The 12,415-nt window shown below is 43.5% G+C and overlaps 12 non-coding genes across 12 annotated transcripts; 9 read left to right on the top strand and 3 right to left on the bottom strand.

Annotated features, from left to right (window-relative positions):
- Positions 1–327: 327 nt before the first annotated feature.
- Positions 328–409, top strand: TRNAS-GCU (transfer RNA serine (anticodon GCU)). Its single transcript has one exon. It is a non-coding gene; the product is annotated as a tRNA-Ser (tRNA).
- A 546-nt stretch (positions 410–955) lies between these two features.
- TRNAT-CGU (transfer RNA threonine (anticodon CGU)) lies at positions 956–1,027 on the top strand. Its single transcript has one exon. It is a non-coding gene; the product is annotated as a tRNA-Thr (tRNA).
- Positions 1,028–2,523: 1,496 nt separating this feature from the next.
- On the bottom strand, positions 2,524–2,618 carry TRNAI-UAU (transfer RNA isoleucine (anticodon UAU)). The gene is made up of 2 exons: positions 2,581–2,618; positions 2,524–2,559 (listed from the first exon to the last, which is right to left on the bottom strand). It is a non-coding gene; the product is annotated as a tRNA-Ile (tRNA).
- Positions 2,619–3,640: 1,022 nt separating this feature from the next.
- TRNAT-UGU (transfer RNA threonine (anticodon UGU)) lies at positions 3,641–3,712 on the top strand. The gene has a single exon. It is a non-coding gene; the product is annotated as a tRNA-Thr (tRNA).
- Positions 3,713–4,399: 687 nt separating this feature from the next.
- TRNAS-GCU (transfer RNA serine (anticodon GCU)) lies at positions 4,400–4,481 on the top strand. The gene has a single exon. It is a non-coding gene; the product is annotated as a tRNA-Ser (tRNA).
- Positions 4,482–5,027: 546 nt separating this feature from the next.
- On the top strand, positions 5,028–5,099 carry TRNAT-CGU (transfer RNA threonine (anticodon CGU)). Its single transcript has one exon. It is a non-coding gene; the product is annotated as a tRNA-Thr (tRNA).
- Positions 5,100–6,596: 1,497 nt separating this feature from the next.
- On the bottom strand, positions 6,597–6,691 carry TRNAI-UAU (transfer RNA isoleucine (anticodon UAU)). The gene is made up of 2 exons: positions 6,654–6,691; positions 6,597–6,632 (listed from the first exon to the last, which is right to left on the bottom strand). It is a non-coding gene; the product is annotated as a tRNA-Ile (tRNA).
- Positions 6,692–7,713: 1,022 nt separating this feature from the next.
- Positions 7,714–7,785, top strand: TRNAT-UGU (transfer RNA threonine (anticodon UGU)). Its single transcript has one exon. It is a non-coding gene; the product is annotated as a tRNA-Thr (tRNA).
- A 687-nt stretch (positions 7,786–8,472) lies between these two features.
- Positions 8,473–8,554, top strand: TRNAS-GCU (transfer RNA serine (anticodon GCU)). The gene has a single exon. It is a non-coding gene; the product is annotated as a tRNA-Ser (tRNA).
- A 546-nt stretch (positions 8,555–9,100) lies between these two features.
- On the top strand, positions 9,101–9,172 carry TRNAM-CAU (transfer RNA methionine (anticodon CAU)). Its single transcript has one exon. It is a non-coding gene; the product is annotated as a tRNA-Met (tRNA).
- A 1,497-nt stretch (positions 9,173–10,669) lies between these two features.
- TRNAI-UAU (transfer RNA isoleucine (anticodon UAU)) lies at positions 10,670–10,764 on the bottom strand. The gene is made up of 2 exons: positions 10,727–10,764; positions 10,670–10,705 (listed from the first exon to the last, which is right to left on the bottom strand). It is a non-coding gene; the product is annotated as a tRNA-Ile (tRNA).
- Positions 10,765–11,786: 1,022 nt separating this feature from the next.
- On the top strand, positions 11,787–11,858 carry TRNAT-UGU (transfer RNA threonine (anticodon UGU)). The gene has a single exon. It is a non-coding gene; the product is annotated as a tRNA-Thr (tRNA).
- The last annotated feature ends 557 nt before the right edge of the window (positions 11,859–12,415 follow it).

Here is a 12,415-nt window from a genome sequence, read left to right as displayed (position 1 = left end):
TCTGAACTTTGATCTTGGCTGGAAACGTTGAATGATGCCAAACACTGGGAAACTGGAGCTTGCGTTATGCTGGTTTTACTACTAATGGTGTGCCATACGGAAGCTCAAGCACCTTCCTCTGGATTAGTGTTGTGAACCCTCCAGGAGCTCTTGTTATATTTTTCTGAACTTCAACTTGATGTGTTTATCTATCAATGGCCGGGTAAGGAAGAACGAGTCAACGATCTTGTTTCTACTATGACAAACATGATCTATTTTTCACTGACTTTGCACCACCATTGTTTTATCTCTTCTTTAAGCATGGGACTCGAGCACCGTTCCCAAACAGACGAGGTGGCCGAGTGGTTAAGGCGATGGACTGCTAATCCATTGTGCTCTGCACGCGTGGGTTCGAATCCCACCTTCGTCGTATTTTTTCTTTATAGTCTGCATTTAAACATAGACCAAAGTCTTTCAACCTCCCTGTGAAAGACAGGAATGAGTACAGATATGGAAATAGAGATGTAAAAATAAGTTCATTGGTGCAGGCGGAGAATGAAATTAGTCAAAGACTTTCCTCGAAGGTTTCCATTCTTTACTATTATAGGAGCCAAAATCAGCGCAGTTAGTAAATTCCCAAGCTTACATCCCACATTCTTTTTTCTTTTAGTTGTCTGCCTTTTACATGTTCCTTTTGCCATCATTCTGACCTGCTATCTAAACTCATGAACCTGTTCAGCATCCTACTCAATACATACATACCCGTAAAAGTACATACTCAAACGCATACCGACAATGTATCACCAACATAAGCACACACGCTTTCGCAAATCAGATGTATGATGACGTACTGAACACATGCAGAGATATACAGCCATTTTTACACAACCAGAAATTCATATACCTGGAGATCTACCTAGGTAAAACCCATGGTTTCTTTGCACTTTCTGTTGTTGGCTGTGAGCAAGCAGCAGGTGGCCTTGTAGCTCAGTGGCAGAGCACTGGTCTCGTAAACCAGGGGTCATGAGTTCAAACCTCATCAGGGCCTCGGGCGGATTATTTTCAAAAAGCACGGGGAAGAGAAGCCAGAGTTGCACCATCTACAGAGAACCTTTTATGACGGGATGCATCCTCATAATTGAAGTCTTCCACAGAAGGAGTGAAATAGAGTTCGAGAGGAAGGCCTAATGTTTTCAGGCAAAGACTGACAAAAACCTTGCAATGTCGCATGTAGCTGCTTTGGTGAAAAGACTGTTCAAGTTCACAATGCAACGGAGGGGTGTTCCCCATCTCCATACAATCATCTCTTTGATAATGTAAACGTGCCAGGCGTGTTGAAAGACAAAGACAGACACAACCGCACATACCAGTTGAAGAAAGACAGCCAGCAAACACATTTGTATAGAGGTAAGCAAGCCTCAATTAGAGATGTGAGTCCCTCCGTTTCTGTGGGAGTCCACAAGTTTAATAAAAAATGAACACATATCTTTCATGTTCTAATGATTACCAATCTTTCTGATTAGCTCTGCATAGCTCCAATGGCTATGTGTGTGTGTGTGTGTATGTGCCCGTGTGTGTAGGGGAAGGGGTCGGTAGATGTGTTCACGCAGAGCAAGTTGCATACATCGCCAACAGCCATTCTCTCCTGCTCCTGTGCATCCAGTTCGGAAGCGAACCCACCCAATTGTTCTATATGTCTGCTACCCTGACCGCATTCACACATCATTGGCTATTAGTATGCAGCTTGTGGGCGCTGTCAATGGGATATAAGCACCATTCCCCATGTCTGCAATAGCTAGACCAGATTCTGAGGTATGATGAGCAGGGGTCCAGGCACTTCGCCTGACGAACGCCTGACGAACGCCGGGCTTAGCCCTGCCGGGCCTAGCCCTGAGGGGCCTAACTGGGCATGGCCCTGTGTAAGGTAGGCTGAGCAGGGGACCACTTGCAACTAACCTTCGGCACCAATCAGGCATGGAGAGGTCTGTGCAAATGCCCAGCCCTTTAGCAATCTCGATCTGCAAAACTTCAACTCCTAATTCTCATGGCTCCCAGAAGCCCTAGCCCATATGCAAATGAGGCGAGTTCCTATCAGCATCCTTGTTCTGCTTGATTTTATCAAAGTGACTGCCTGATTAGTGAAAGGGTATTTATTCTCAGAGGTTTGCTTCAAAGGCGATAATGCAGTAAATAGACAACATTATTCTTTGTAAGTTGATATTGTCTCCTGGATCCTACTCCAGTAACCCTTTTTCTACCTTTACAAATGTCTTCCGTAAGTGGTGCTCAGCAGAAAATGGAGTATAATAACAGTTGACATTTTTTATTTTCTGTTCTATTTTCAAAAACCCTCCGTAGCTGTATTTAAAGCGCAAACACCCCATAAATAACTTGCAATGAGTATTCCATGTCTAAAAGGCAGAGGAGCTGTCATACAACATTAACTGACAATCAAGGAAACCTTGAGGTGAACCAAAAAATGTCCAGAACATTTATTGGTTCAATAATTCAGTTTTGAGGTGAATTAGTAAAAAGTTCCAAAGTTGCTCCAGGTGAGGCTTGAACTCACAACCTCGGCATTGCTCACTGCATGTACTGCTGTATAAGTACCGCGCGCTAACCGATTGCGCCACTGGAGCTGCTGTGTTTTGGTTTTCGACATGAAACTACACCCACAAACACACACACAAGTGTACAAAAGCACCCACAAGCTCTGGCATTGTCTTTTTAGCTGACACCAAATTATGGGTTCCTTGTAGTGCCTATATTGTGCCACTGGAGCTTACCTTTTAGCCTGATATACACTTTGCCACTGATGTTCAGCCAATGGTGCAGTCAAATGTCCCTTCTACATTTTTGTCATGCTGCAGGCAGTGCCACTGGAGCCAGCATGATGCTCTTCCTCATATTCAACACGTGTCAATTGAAACACCTCCCAATGTCATCTTGGCGATGCCTATAAACACCCCAGGACTTTGATGAATTTTTCTCAACAGCAAGTGAGGCAGTTTTCCTGCAAACGGCTGGATGTACCTCAACAAGGAACGCATTGTGGTTCTATTTTGAAGATGTTTGTGTTATTACCTGTAAAGACTTGAATGCCTAACATAATCCCTGTAGACGAGGTGGCCGAGTGGTTAAGGCGATGGACTGCTAATCTGCTGTACACGCGTGGTTTCGAATCCCACCTTTGTCGATTTTAACTTTTGAAATCTTTTTTAAACATCTGCATTGCTCTAAGCACCATTGCCATTGGCTTTCAAAGAACATACAGACAAAAGTGAAAATATGCATGTTAGTTGATTAAGAAGGACACAAACAAGGTTGTCGTGTTACTGGCAGGAATGCAATCTGCTGTGCTTGACTACCCTTTGAGCCAGAATCCGGATAGAAATTTAAAAAAGCAAAGGTAATATCCATATTGTCTCTCTGCTGCCATGTACATGTTTTTTTCAACTTTCACGCATCACATCTCCTCATTAGTCACCCTAAAATTGCGCGGAATACGCACAAATTAGCTGCTCCTCAAAAAATCGGCCAGAAAAAAACAGGTCAAATCACAATCATATACATACATTCTCACACACCCTTCAAATATGTCTACCCAGTAAACATCATGTTGTGTGCTCGTTGTGTTGCTGTTATGCGTCATAACCTGAGGGGCTCTGTAGCTCAGTGGCAGAGCACTGGTCTTGTAAACCAGGGGTCGTGAGTTCGATCCTCATCAGGGCCTCCAAATGGTAATTTTCTTGAACATTGTTGAATAGGAACTGATATTGCACATTGTACCTGTGCAACCTTTTACCAATGGATTCGGGCCTATAACAAAGCCACAAGCGCAAGGTGTCTGAATAGACTGTGGGGAAGGTCGGCTTTCTGGACCTAATTTCTTCAAGAAAAAGACCTTGATAATCTTGTGATGACAGACGCAGATGATCACGGTGAAGCCCTTACTCTATTGAACAGTACAGCGGTTCTGGGTTGCACGCCTTTCTCTATTTACAGGGACGTTGATGTGGCAAAATTTAATTGGAAAAGGGTTATTGCCATCACTCACTATTTAAATTCAATGACATCACAGGAAGCAGCAGCATCTGAACTTTGATCTTGGCTGGAAACGTTGAATGATGCCAAACACTGGGAAACTGGAGCTTGCGTTATGCTGGTTTTACTACTAATGGTGTGCCATACGGAAGCTCAAGCACCTTCCTCTGGATTAGTGTTGTGAACCCTCCAGGAGCTCTTGTTATATTTTTCTGAACTTCAACTTGATGTGTTTATCTATCAATGGCCGGGTAAGGAAGAACGAGTCAACGATCTTGTTTCTACTATGACAAACATGATCTATTTTTCACTGACTTTGCACCACCATTGTTTTATCTCTTCTTTAAGCATGGGACTCGAGCACCGTTCCCAAACAGACGAGGTGGCCGAGTGGTTAAGGCGATGGACTGCTAATCCATTGTGCTCTGCACGCGTGGGTTCGAATCACACCTTCGTCGTATTTTTTCTTTATAGTCTGCATTTAAACATAGACCAAAGTCTTTCAACCTCCCTGTGAAAGACAGGAATGAGTACAGATATGGAAATAGAGATGTAAAAATAAGTTCATTGGTGCAGGCGGAGAATGAAATTAGTCAAAGACTTTCCTCGTAGGTTTCCATTCTTTACTATTATAGGAGCCAAAATCAGCGCAGTTAGTAAATTCCCAAGCTTACATCCCAAATTCTTTTTTCTTTTAGTTGTCTGCCTTTTACATGTTCCTTTTGCCATCATTCTGACCTGCTATCTAAACTCATGAACCTGTTCAGCATCCTACTCAATACATACATACCCGTAAAAGTACATACTCAAACGCATACCGACAATGTATCACTAACATAAGCACACACGCTTTCGCAAATCAGATGTATGATGACGTACTGAACACATGCAGAGATATACAGCCATTTTTACACAACCAGAAATTCATATACCTGGAGATCTACCTAGGTAAAACCCATGGTTTCTTTGCACTTTCTGTTGTTGGCTGTGAGTAAGCAGCAGGTGGCCTTGTAGCTCAGTGGCAGAGCACTGGTCTCGTAAACCAGGGGTCATGAGTTCAAACCTCATCAGGGCCTCGGGCGGATTATTTTCAAAAAGCACGGGGAAGAGAAGCCAGAGTTGCACCATCTACAGAGAACCTTTTATGACGGGATGCATCCTCATAATTGAAGTCTTCCACAGAAGGAGTGAAATAGAGTTCGAGAGGAAGGCCTAATGTTTTCAGGCAAAGACTGACAAAAACCTTGCAATGTCGCATGTAGCTGCTTTGGTGAAAAGACTGTTCAAGTTCACAATGCAACGGAGGGGTGTTCCCCATCTCCATACAATCATCTCTTTGATAATGTAAACGTGCCAGGCGTGTTGAAAGACAAAGACAGACACAACCGCACATACCAGTTGAAGAAAGACAGCCAGCAAACACATTTGTATAGAGGTAAGCAAGCCTCAATTAGAGATGTGAGTCCCTCCGTTTCTGCGGGAGTCCACAAGTTTAATAAAAAATGAACACATATCTTTCATGTTCTAATGATTACCAATCTTTCTGATTAGCTCTGCATAGCTCCAATGGCTATGTGTGTGTGTGTGTGTATGTGCCCGTGTGTGTAGGGGAAGGGGTCGGTAGATGTGTTCACGCAGAGCAAGTTGCATACATCGCCAACAGCCATTCTCTCCTGCTCCTGTGCATCCAGTTCGGAAGCGAACCCACCCAATTGTTCTATATGTCTGCTACCCTGACCGCATTCACACATCATTGGCTATTAGTATGCAGCTTGTGGGCGCTGTCAATGGGATATAAGCACCATTCCCCATGTCTGCAATAGCTAGACCAGATTCTGAGGTATGATGAGCAGGGGTCCAGGCACTTCGCCTGACGAACGCCTGACAAACGCCGGGCTTAGCCCTGCCGGGCCTAGCTCTGAGGGGCCTAACTGGGCATGGCCCTGTGTAAGGTAGGCTGAGCAGGGGACCACTTGCAACTAACCTTCGGCACCAATCAGGCATGGAGAGGTCTGTGCAAATGCCCAGCCCTTTAGCAATCTCGATCTGCAAAACCTTCAACTCCTAATTCTCATGGCTCCCAGAAGCCCTAGCCCATATGCAAATGAGGCGAGTTCCTATCAGCATCCTTGTTCTGCTTGATTTTATCAAAGTGACTGCCTGATTAGTGAAAGGGTATTTATTCTCAGAGGTTTGCTTCAAAGGCGATAATGCAGTAAATAGACACCATTATTCTTTGTAAGTTGATATTTTCTCCTGGATCCTACTCCAGTAACCCTTTTTCTACCTTTACAAATGTCTTCCGTAAGTGGTGCTCAGCAGAAAATGGAGTATAATAACAGTTGACATTTTTTATTTTCTGTTCTATTTTCAAAAACCCTCCGTAGCTGTATTTAAAGCGCAAACACCCCATAAATAACTTGCAATGAGTATTCCATGTCTAAAAGGCAGAGGAGCTGTCATACAACATTAACTGACAATCAAGGAAACCTTGAGGTGAACCAAAAAAGGTCCAGAACATTTATTGGTTCAATAATTCAGTTTTGAGGTGAATTAGTAAAAAGTTCCAAAGTTGCTCCAGGTGAGGCTTGAACTCACAACCTCGGCATTGCTCACTGCATGTACTGCTGTATAAGTACCGCGCGCTAACCGATTGCGCCACTGGAGCTGCTGTGTTTTGGTTTTCGACATGAAACTACACCCACAAACACACACACAAGTGTACAAAAGCACCCACAAGCTCTGGCATTGTCTTTTTAGCTGCCACCAAATTATGGGTGCCTTGTAGTGCCCATATTGTGCCACTGGAGCTTACCTTTTAGCCTGATATACACTTTGCCACTGATGTTCAGCCAATGGTGCAGTCAAATGTCCCTTCTACATTTTTGTCATGCTGCAGGCAGTGCCACTGGAGCCAGCATGATGCTCTTCCTCATATTCAACACGTGTCAATTGAAACACCTCCCAATGTCATCTTGGCGATGCCTATAAACACCCCAGGACTTTGATGAATTTTTCTCAACAGCAAGTGAGGCAGTTTTCCTGCAAACGGCTGGATGTACCTCAACAAGGAACGTATTGTGGTTCTATTTTGAAGATGTTTGTGTTATTACCTGTAAAGACTTGAATGCCTAACATAATCCCTGTAGACGAGGTGGCCGAGTGGTTAAGGCGATGGACTGCTAATCTGCTGTACACGCGTGGTTTCGAATCCCACCTTTGTCGATTTTAACTTTTGAAATCTTTTTTAAACATCTGCATTGCTCTAAGCACCATTGCCATTGGATTTCAAAGAACATACAGACAAAAGTGAAAATATGCATGTTAGTTGATTAAGAAGGACACAAACAAGGTTGTCGTGTTACTGGCAGGAATGCAATCTGCTGTGCTTGACTACCCTTTGAGCCAGAATCCGGATAGAAATTTAAAAAAGCAAAGGTAATATCCATATTGTCTCTCTGCTGCCATGTACATGTTTTTTTCAACTTTCACGCATCACATCTCCTCATTAGTCACCCTAAAATTGCGCGGAATACGCACAAATTAGCTGCTCCTCAAAAAATCGGCCAGAAAAAAACAGGTCAAATCACAATCATATACATACATTCTCACACACCCTTCAAATATGTCTACCCAGTAAACATCATGTTGTGTGCTCGTTGTGTTGCTGTTATGCGTCATAACCTGAGGGGCTCTGTAGCTCAGTGTCAGAGCACTGGTCTTGTAAACCAGAGGTCGTGAGTTCGATCCTCATCAGGGCCTCCAAATGGTAATTTTCTTGAACATTGTTGAATAGGAACTGATATTGCACATTGTACCTGTGCAACCTTTTACCAATGGATTCGGGCCTATAACAAAGCCACAAGTGCAAGGTGTCTGAATAGTCTGTGGGGAAGGTCGGCTTTCTGGACCTAATTTCTTCAAGAAAAAGACCTTGATAATCTTGTGATGACAGATGCAGATGATCACGGTGAAGCCCTTACTCTATTGAACAGTACAGCGGTTCTGGGTTGCACGCCTTTCTCTATTTTCAGGGACGTTGATGTGGCAAAATTTAATTGGAAAAGGGTTATTGCCATCACTCACTATTTAAATTCAATGACATCACAGGAAGCAGCAGCATCTGAACTTTGATCTTGGCTGGAAACGTTGAATGATGCCAAACACTGGGAAACTGGAGCTTGCGTTATGCTGGTTTTACTACTAATGGTGTGCCATACGGAAGCTCAAGCACCTTCCTCTGGATTAGTGTTGTGAACCCTCCAGGAGCTCTTGTTATATTTTTCTGAACTTCAACTTGATGTGTTTATCTATCAATGGCCGGGTAAGGAAGAACGAGTCAACGATCTTGTTTCTACTATGACAAACATGATCTATTTTTCACTGACTTTGCACCACCATTGTTTTATCTCTTCTTTAAGCATGGGACTCGAGCACCGTTCCCAAACAGACGAGGTGGCCGAGTGGTTAAGGCGATGGACTGCTAATCCATTGTGCTCTGCATGCGTGGGTTCGAATCCCACCTTCGTCGTATTTTTTCTTTATAGTCTGCATTTAAACATAGACCAAAGTCTTTCAACCTCCCTGTGAAAGACAGGAATGAGTACAGATATGGAAATAGAGATGTAAAAATAAGTTCATTGGTGCAGGCGGAGAATGAAATTAGTCAAAGACTTTCCTCGTAGGTTTCCATTCTTTACTATTATAGGAGCCAAAATCAGCGCAGTTAGTAAATTCCCAAGCTTACATCCCAAATTCTTTTTTCTTTTAGTTGTCTGCCTTTTACATGTTCCTTTTGCCATCATTCTGACCTGCTATCTAAACTCATGAACCTGTTCAGCATCCTACTCAATACATACATACTGGTAAAAGTACATACTCAAGCGCATACCGACAATGTATCACCAACATAAGCACACACGCTTTCGCAAATCAGATGTATGATGACGTACTGAACACATGCAGAGATATACAGCCATTTTTACACAACCAGAAATTCATATACCTGGAGATCTACCTAGGTAAAACCCATGGTTTCTTTGCACTTTCTGTTGTTGGCTGTGAGCAAGGAGCAGGTGGCCTTGTAGCTCAGTGGCAGAGCACTGGTCTCATAAACCAGGGGTCATGAGTTCAAACCTCATCAGGGCCTCGGGCGGATTATTTTCAAAAAGCACGGGGAAGAGAAGCCAGAGTTGCACCATCTACAGAGAACCTTTTATGACGGGATGCATCCTCATAATTGAAGTCTTCCACAGAAGGAGTGAAATAGAGTTCGAGAGGAAGGCCTAATGTTTTCAGGCAAAGACTGACAAAAACCTTGCAATGTCGCATGTAGCTGCTTTGGTGAAAAGACTGTTCAAGTTCACAATGCAACGGAGGGGTGTTCCCCATCTCCATACAATCATCTCTTTGATAATGTAAACGTGCCAGGCGTGTTGAAAGACAAAGACAGACACAACCGCACATACCAGTTGAAGAAAGACAGCCAGCAAACACATTTGTATAGAGGTAAGCAAGCCTCAATTAGAGATGTGAGTCCCTCCGTTTCTGCGGGAGTCCACAAGTTTAATAAAAAATGAACACATATCTTTCATGTTCTAATGATTACCAATCTTTCTGATTAGCTCTGCATAGCTCCAATGGCTATGTGTGTGTGTGTGTGTATGTGCCCGTGTGTGTAGGGGAAGGGGTCGGTAGATGTGTTCACGCAGAGCAAGTTGCATACATCGCCAACAGCCATTCTCTCCTGCTCCTGTGCATCCAGTTCGGAAGCGAACCCACCCAATTGTTCTATATGTCTGCTACCCTGACCGCATTCACACATCATTGGCTATTAGTATGCAGCTTGTGGGCGCTGTCAATGGGATATAAGCACCATTCCCCATGTCTGCAATAGCTAGACCAGATTCTGAGGTATGATGAGCAGGGGTCCAGGCACTTCGCCTGACGAACGCCTGACGAACGCCGGGCTTAGCCCTGCCGGGCCTAGCCCTGAGGGGCCTAACTGGGCATGGCCCTGTGTAAGGTAGGCTGAGCAGGGGACCACTTGCAACTAACCTTCGGCACCAATCAGGCATGGAGAGGTCTGTGCAAATGCCCAGCCCTTTAGCAATCTCGATCTGCAAAACCTTCAACTCCTAATTTTCATGGCTCCCAGAAGCCCTAGCCCATATGCAAATGAGGCGAGTTCCTATCAGCATCCTTGTTCTGCTTGATTTTATCAAAGTGACTGCCTGATTAGTGAAAGGGTATTTATTCTCAGAGGTTTGCTTCAAAGGCGATAATGCAGTAAATAGACAACATTATTCTTTGTAAGTTGATATTGTCTCCTGGATCCTACTCCAGTAACCCTTTTTCTACCTTTACAAATGTCTTCCGTAAGTGGTGCTCAGCAGAAAATGGAGTATAATAACAGTTGACATTTTTTATTTTCTGTTCTATTTTCAAAAACCCTCCGTAGCTGTATTTAAAGCGCAAACACCCCATAAATAACTTGCAATGAGTATTCCATGTCTAAAAGGCAGAGGAGCTGTCATACAACATTAACTGACAATCAAGGAAACCTTGAGGTGAACCAAAAAATGTCCAGAACATTTATTGGTTCAATTATTCAGTTTTGAGGTGAATTAGTAAAAAGTTCCAAAGTTGCTCCAGGTGAGGCTTGAACTCACAACCTCGGCATTGCTCACTGCATGTACTGCTGTATAAGTACCGCGCGCTAACCGATTGCGCCACTGGAGCTGCTGTGTTTTGGTTTTCGACATGAAACTACACCCACAAACACACACACAAGTGTACAAAAGCACCCACAAGCTCTGGCATTGTCTTTTTAGCTGCCACCAAATTATGGGTGCCTTGTAGTGCCCATATTGTGCCACTGGAGCTTACCTTTTAGCCTGATATACACTTTGCCACTGATGTTCAGCCAATGGTGCAGTCAAATGTCCCTTCTACATTTTTGTCATGCTGCAGGCAGTGCCACTGGAGCCAGCATGATGCTCTTCCTCATATTCAACACGTGTCAATTGAAACACCTCCCAATGTCATCTTGGCGATGCCTATAAACACCCCAGGACTTTGATGAATTTTTCTCAACAGCAAGTGAGGCAGTTTTCCTGCAAACGGCTGGATGTACCTCAACAAGGAACGCATTGTGGTTCTATTTTGAAGATGTTTGTGTTATTACCTGTAAAGACTTGAATGCCTAACATAATCCCTGTAGACGAGGTGGCCGAGTGGTTAAGGCGATGGACTGCTAATCTGCTGTACACGCGTGGTTTCGAATCCCACCTTTGTCGATTTTAACTTTTGAAATCTTTTTTAAACATCTGCATTGCTCTAAGCACCATTGCCATTGGATTTCAAAGAACATACAGACAAAAGTGAAAATATGCATGTTAGTTGATTAAGAAGGACACAAACAAGGTTGTCGTGTTACTGGCAGGAATGCAATCTGCTGTGCTTGACTACCCTTTGAGCCAGAATCCGGATAGAAATTTAAAAAAGCAAAGGTAATATCCATATTGTCTCTCTGCTGCCATGTACATGTTTTTTTCAACTTTCACGCATCACATCTCCTCATTAGTCACCCTAAAATTGCGCGGAATACGCACAAATTAGCTGCTCCTCAAAAAATCGGCCAGAAAAAAACAGGTCAAATCACAATCATATACATACATTCTCACACACCCTTCAAATATGTCTACCCAGTAAACATCATGTTGTGTGCTCGTTGTGTTGCTGTTATGCGTCGTAAGCTGAGGGGCTCTGTAGCTCAGTGGCAGAGCACTGGTCTTGTAAACCAGGGGTCGTGAGTTCGATCCTCATCAGGGCCTCCAAATGGTAATTTTCTTGAACATTGTTGAATAGGAACTGATATTGCACATTGTACCTGTGCAACCTTTTACCAATGGATTCGGGCCTATAACAAAGCCACAAGTGCAAGGTGTCTGAATAGTCTGTGGGGAAGGTCGGCTTTCTGGACCTAATTTCTTCAAGAAAAAGACCTTGATAATCTTGTGATGACAGATGCAGATGATCACGGTGAAGCCCTTACTCTATTGAACAGTACAGCGGTTCTGGGTTGCACGCCTTTCTCTATTTTCAGGGACGTTGATGTGGCAAAATTTAATTGGAAAAGGGTTATTGCCATCACTCACTATTTAAATTCAATGACATCACAGGAAGCAGCAGCATCTGAACTTTGATCTTGGCTGGAAACGTTGAATGATGCCAAACACTGGGAAACTGGAGCTTGCGTTATGCTGGTTTTACTACTAATGGTGTGCCATACGGAAGCTCAAGCACCTTCCTCTGGATTAGTGTTGTGAACCCTCCAGGAGCTCTTGTTATATTTTTCTGAACTTCAACTTGATGTGTTTATCTATCAATG

The sequence above is a fragment of the Ambystoma mexicanum genome, unplaced genomic scaffold, assembly GCF_040938575.1.
Source record: "Ambystoma mexicanum isolate Mex_15411 unplaced genomic scaffold, UKY_AmexF1_1 Mex_scaf46, whole genome shotgun sequence".
Lineage (NCBI taxonomy): Eukaryota > Metazoa > Chordata > Amphibia > Caudata > Ambystomatidae > Ambystoma > Ambystoma mexicanum.
This window is presented reverse-complemented; position numbering and strand designations above follow the sequence as displayed.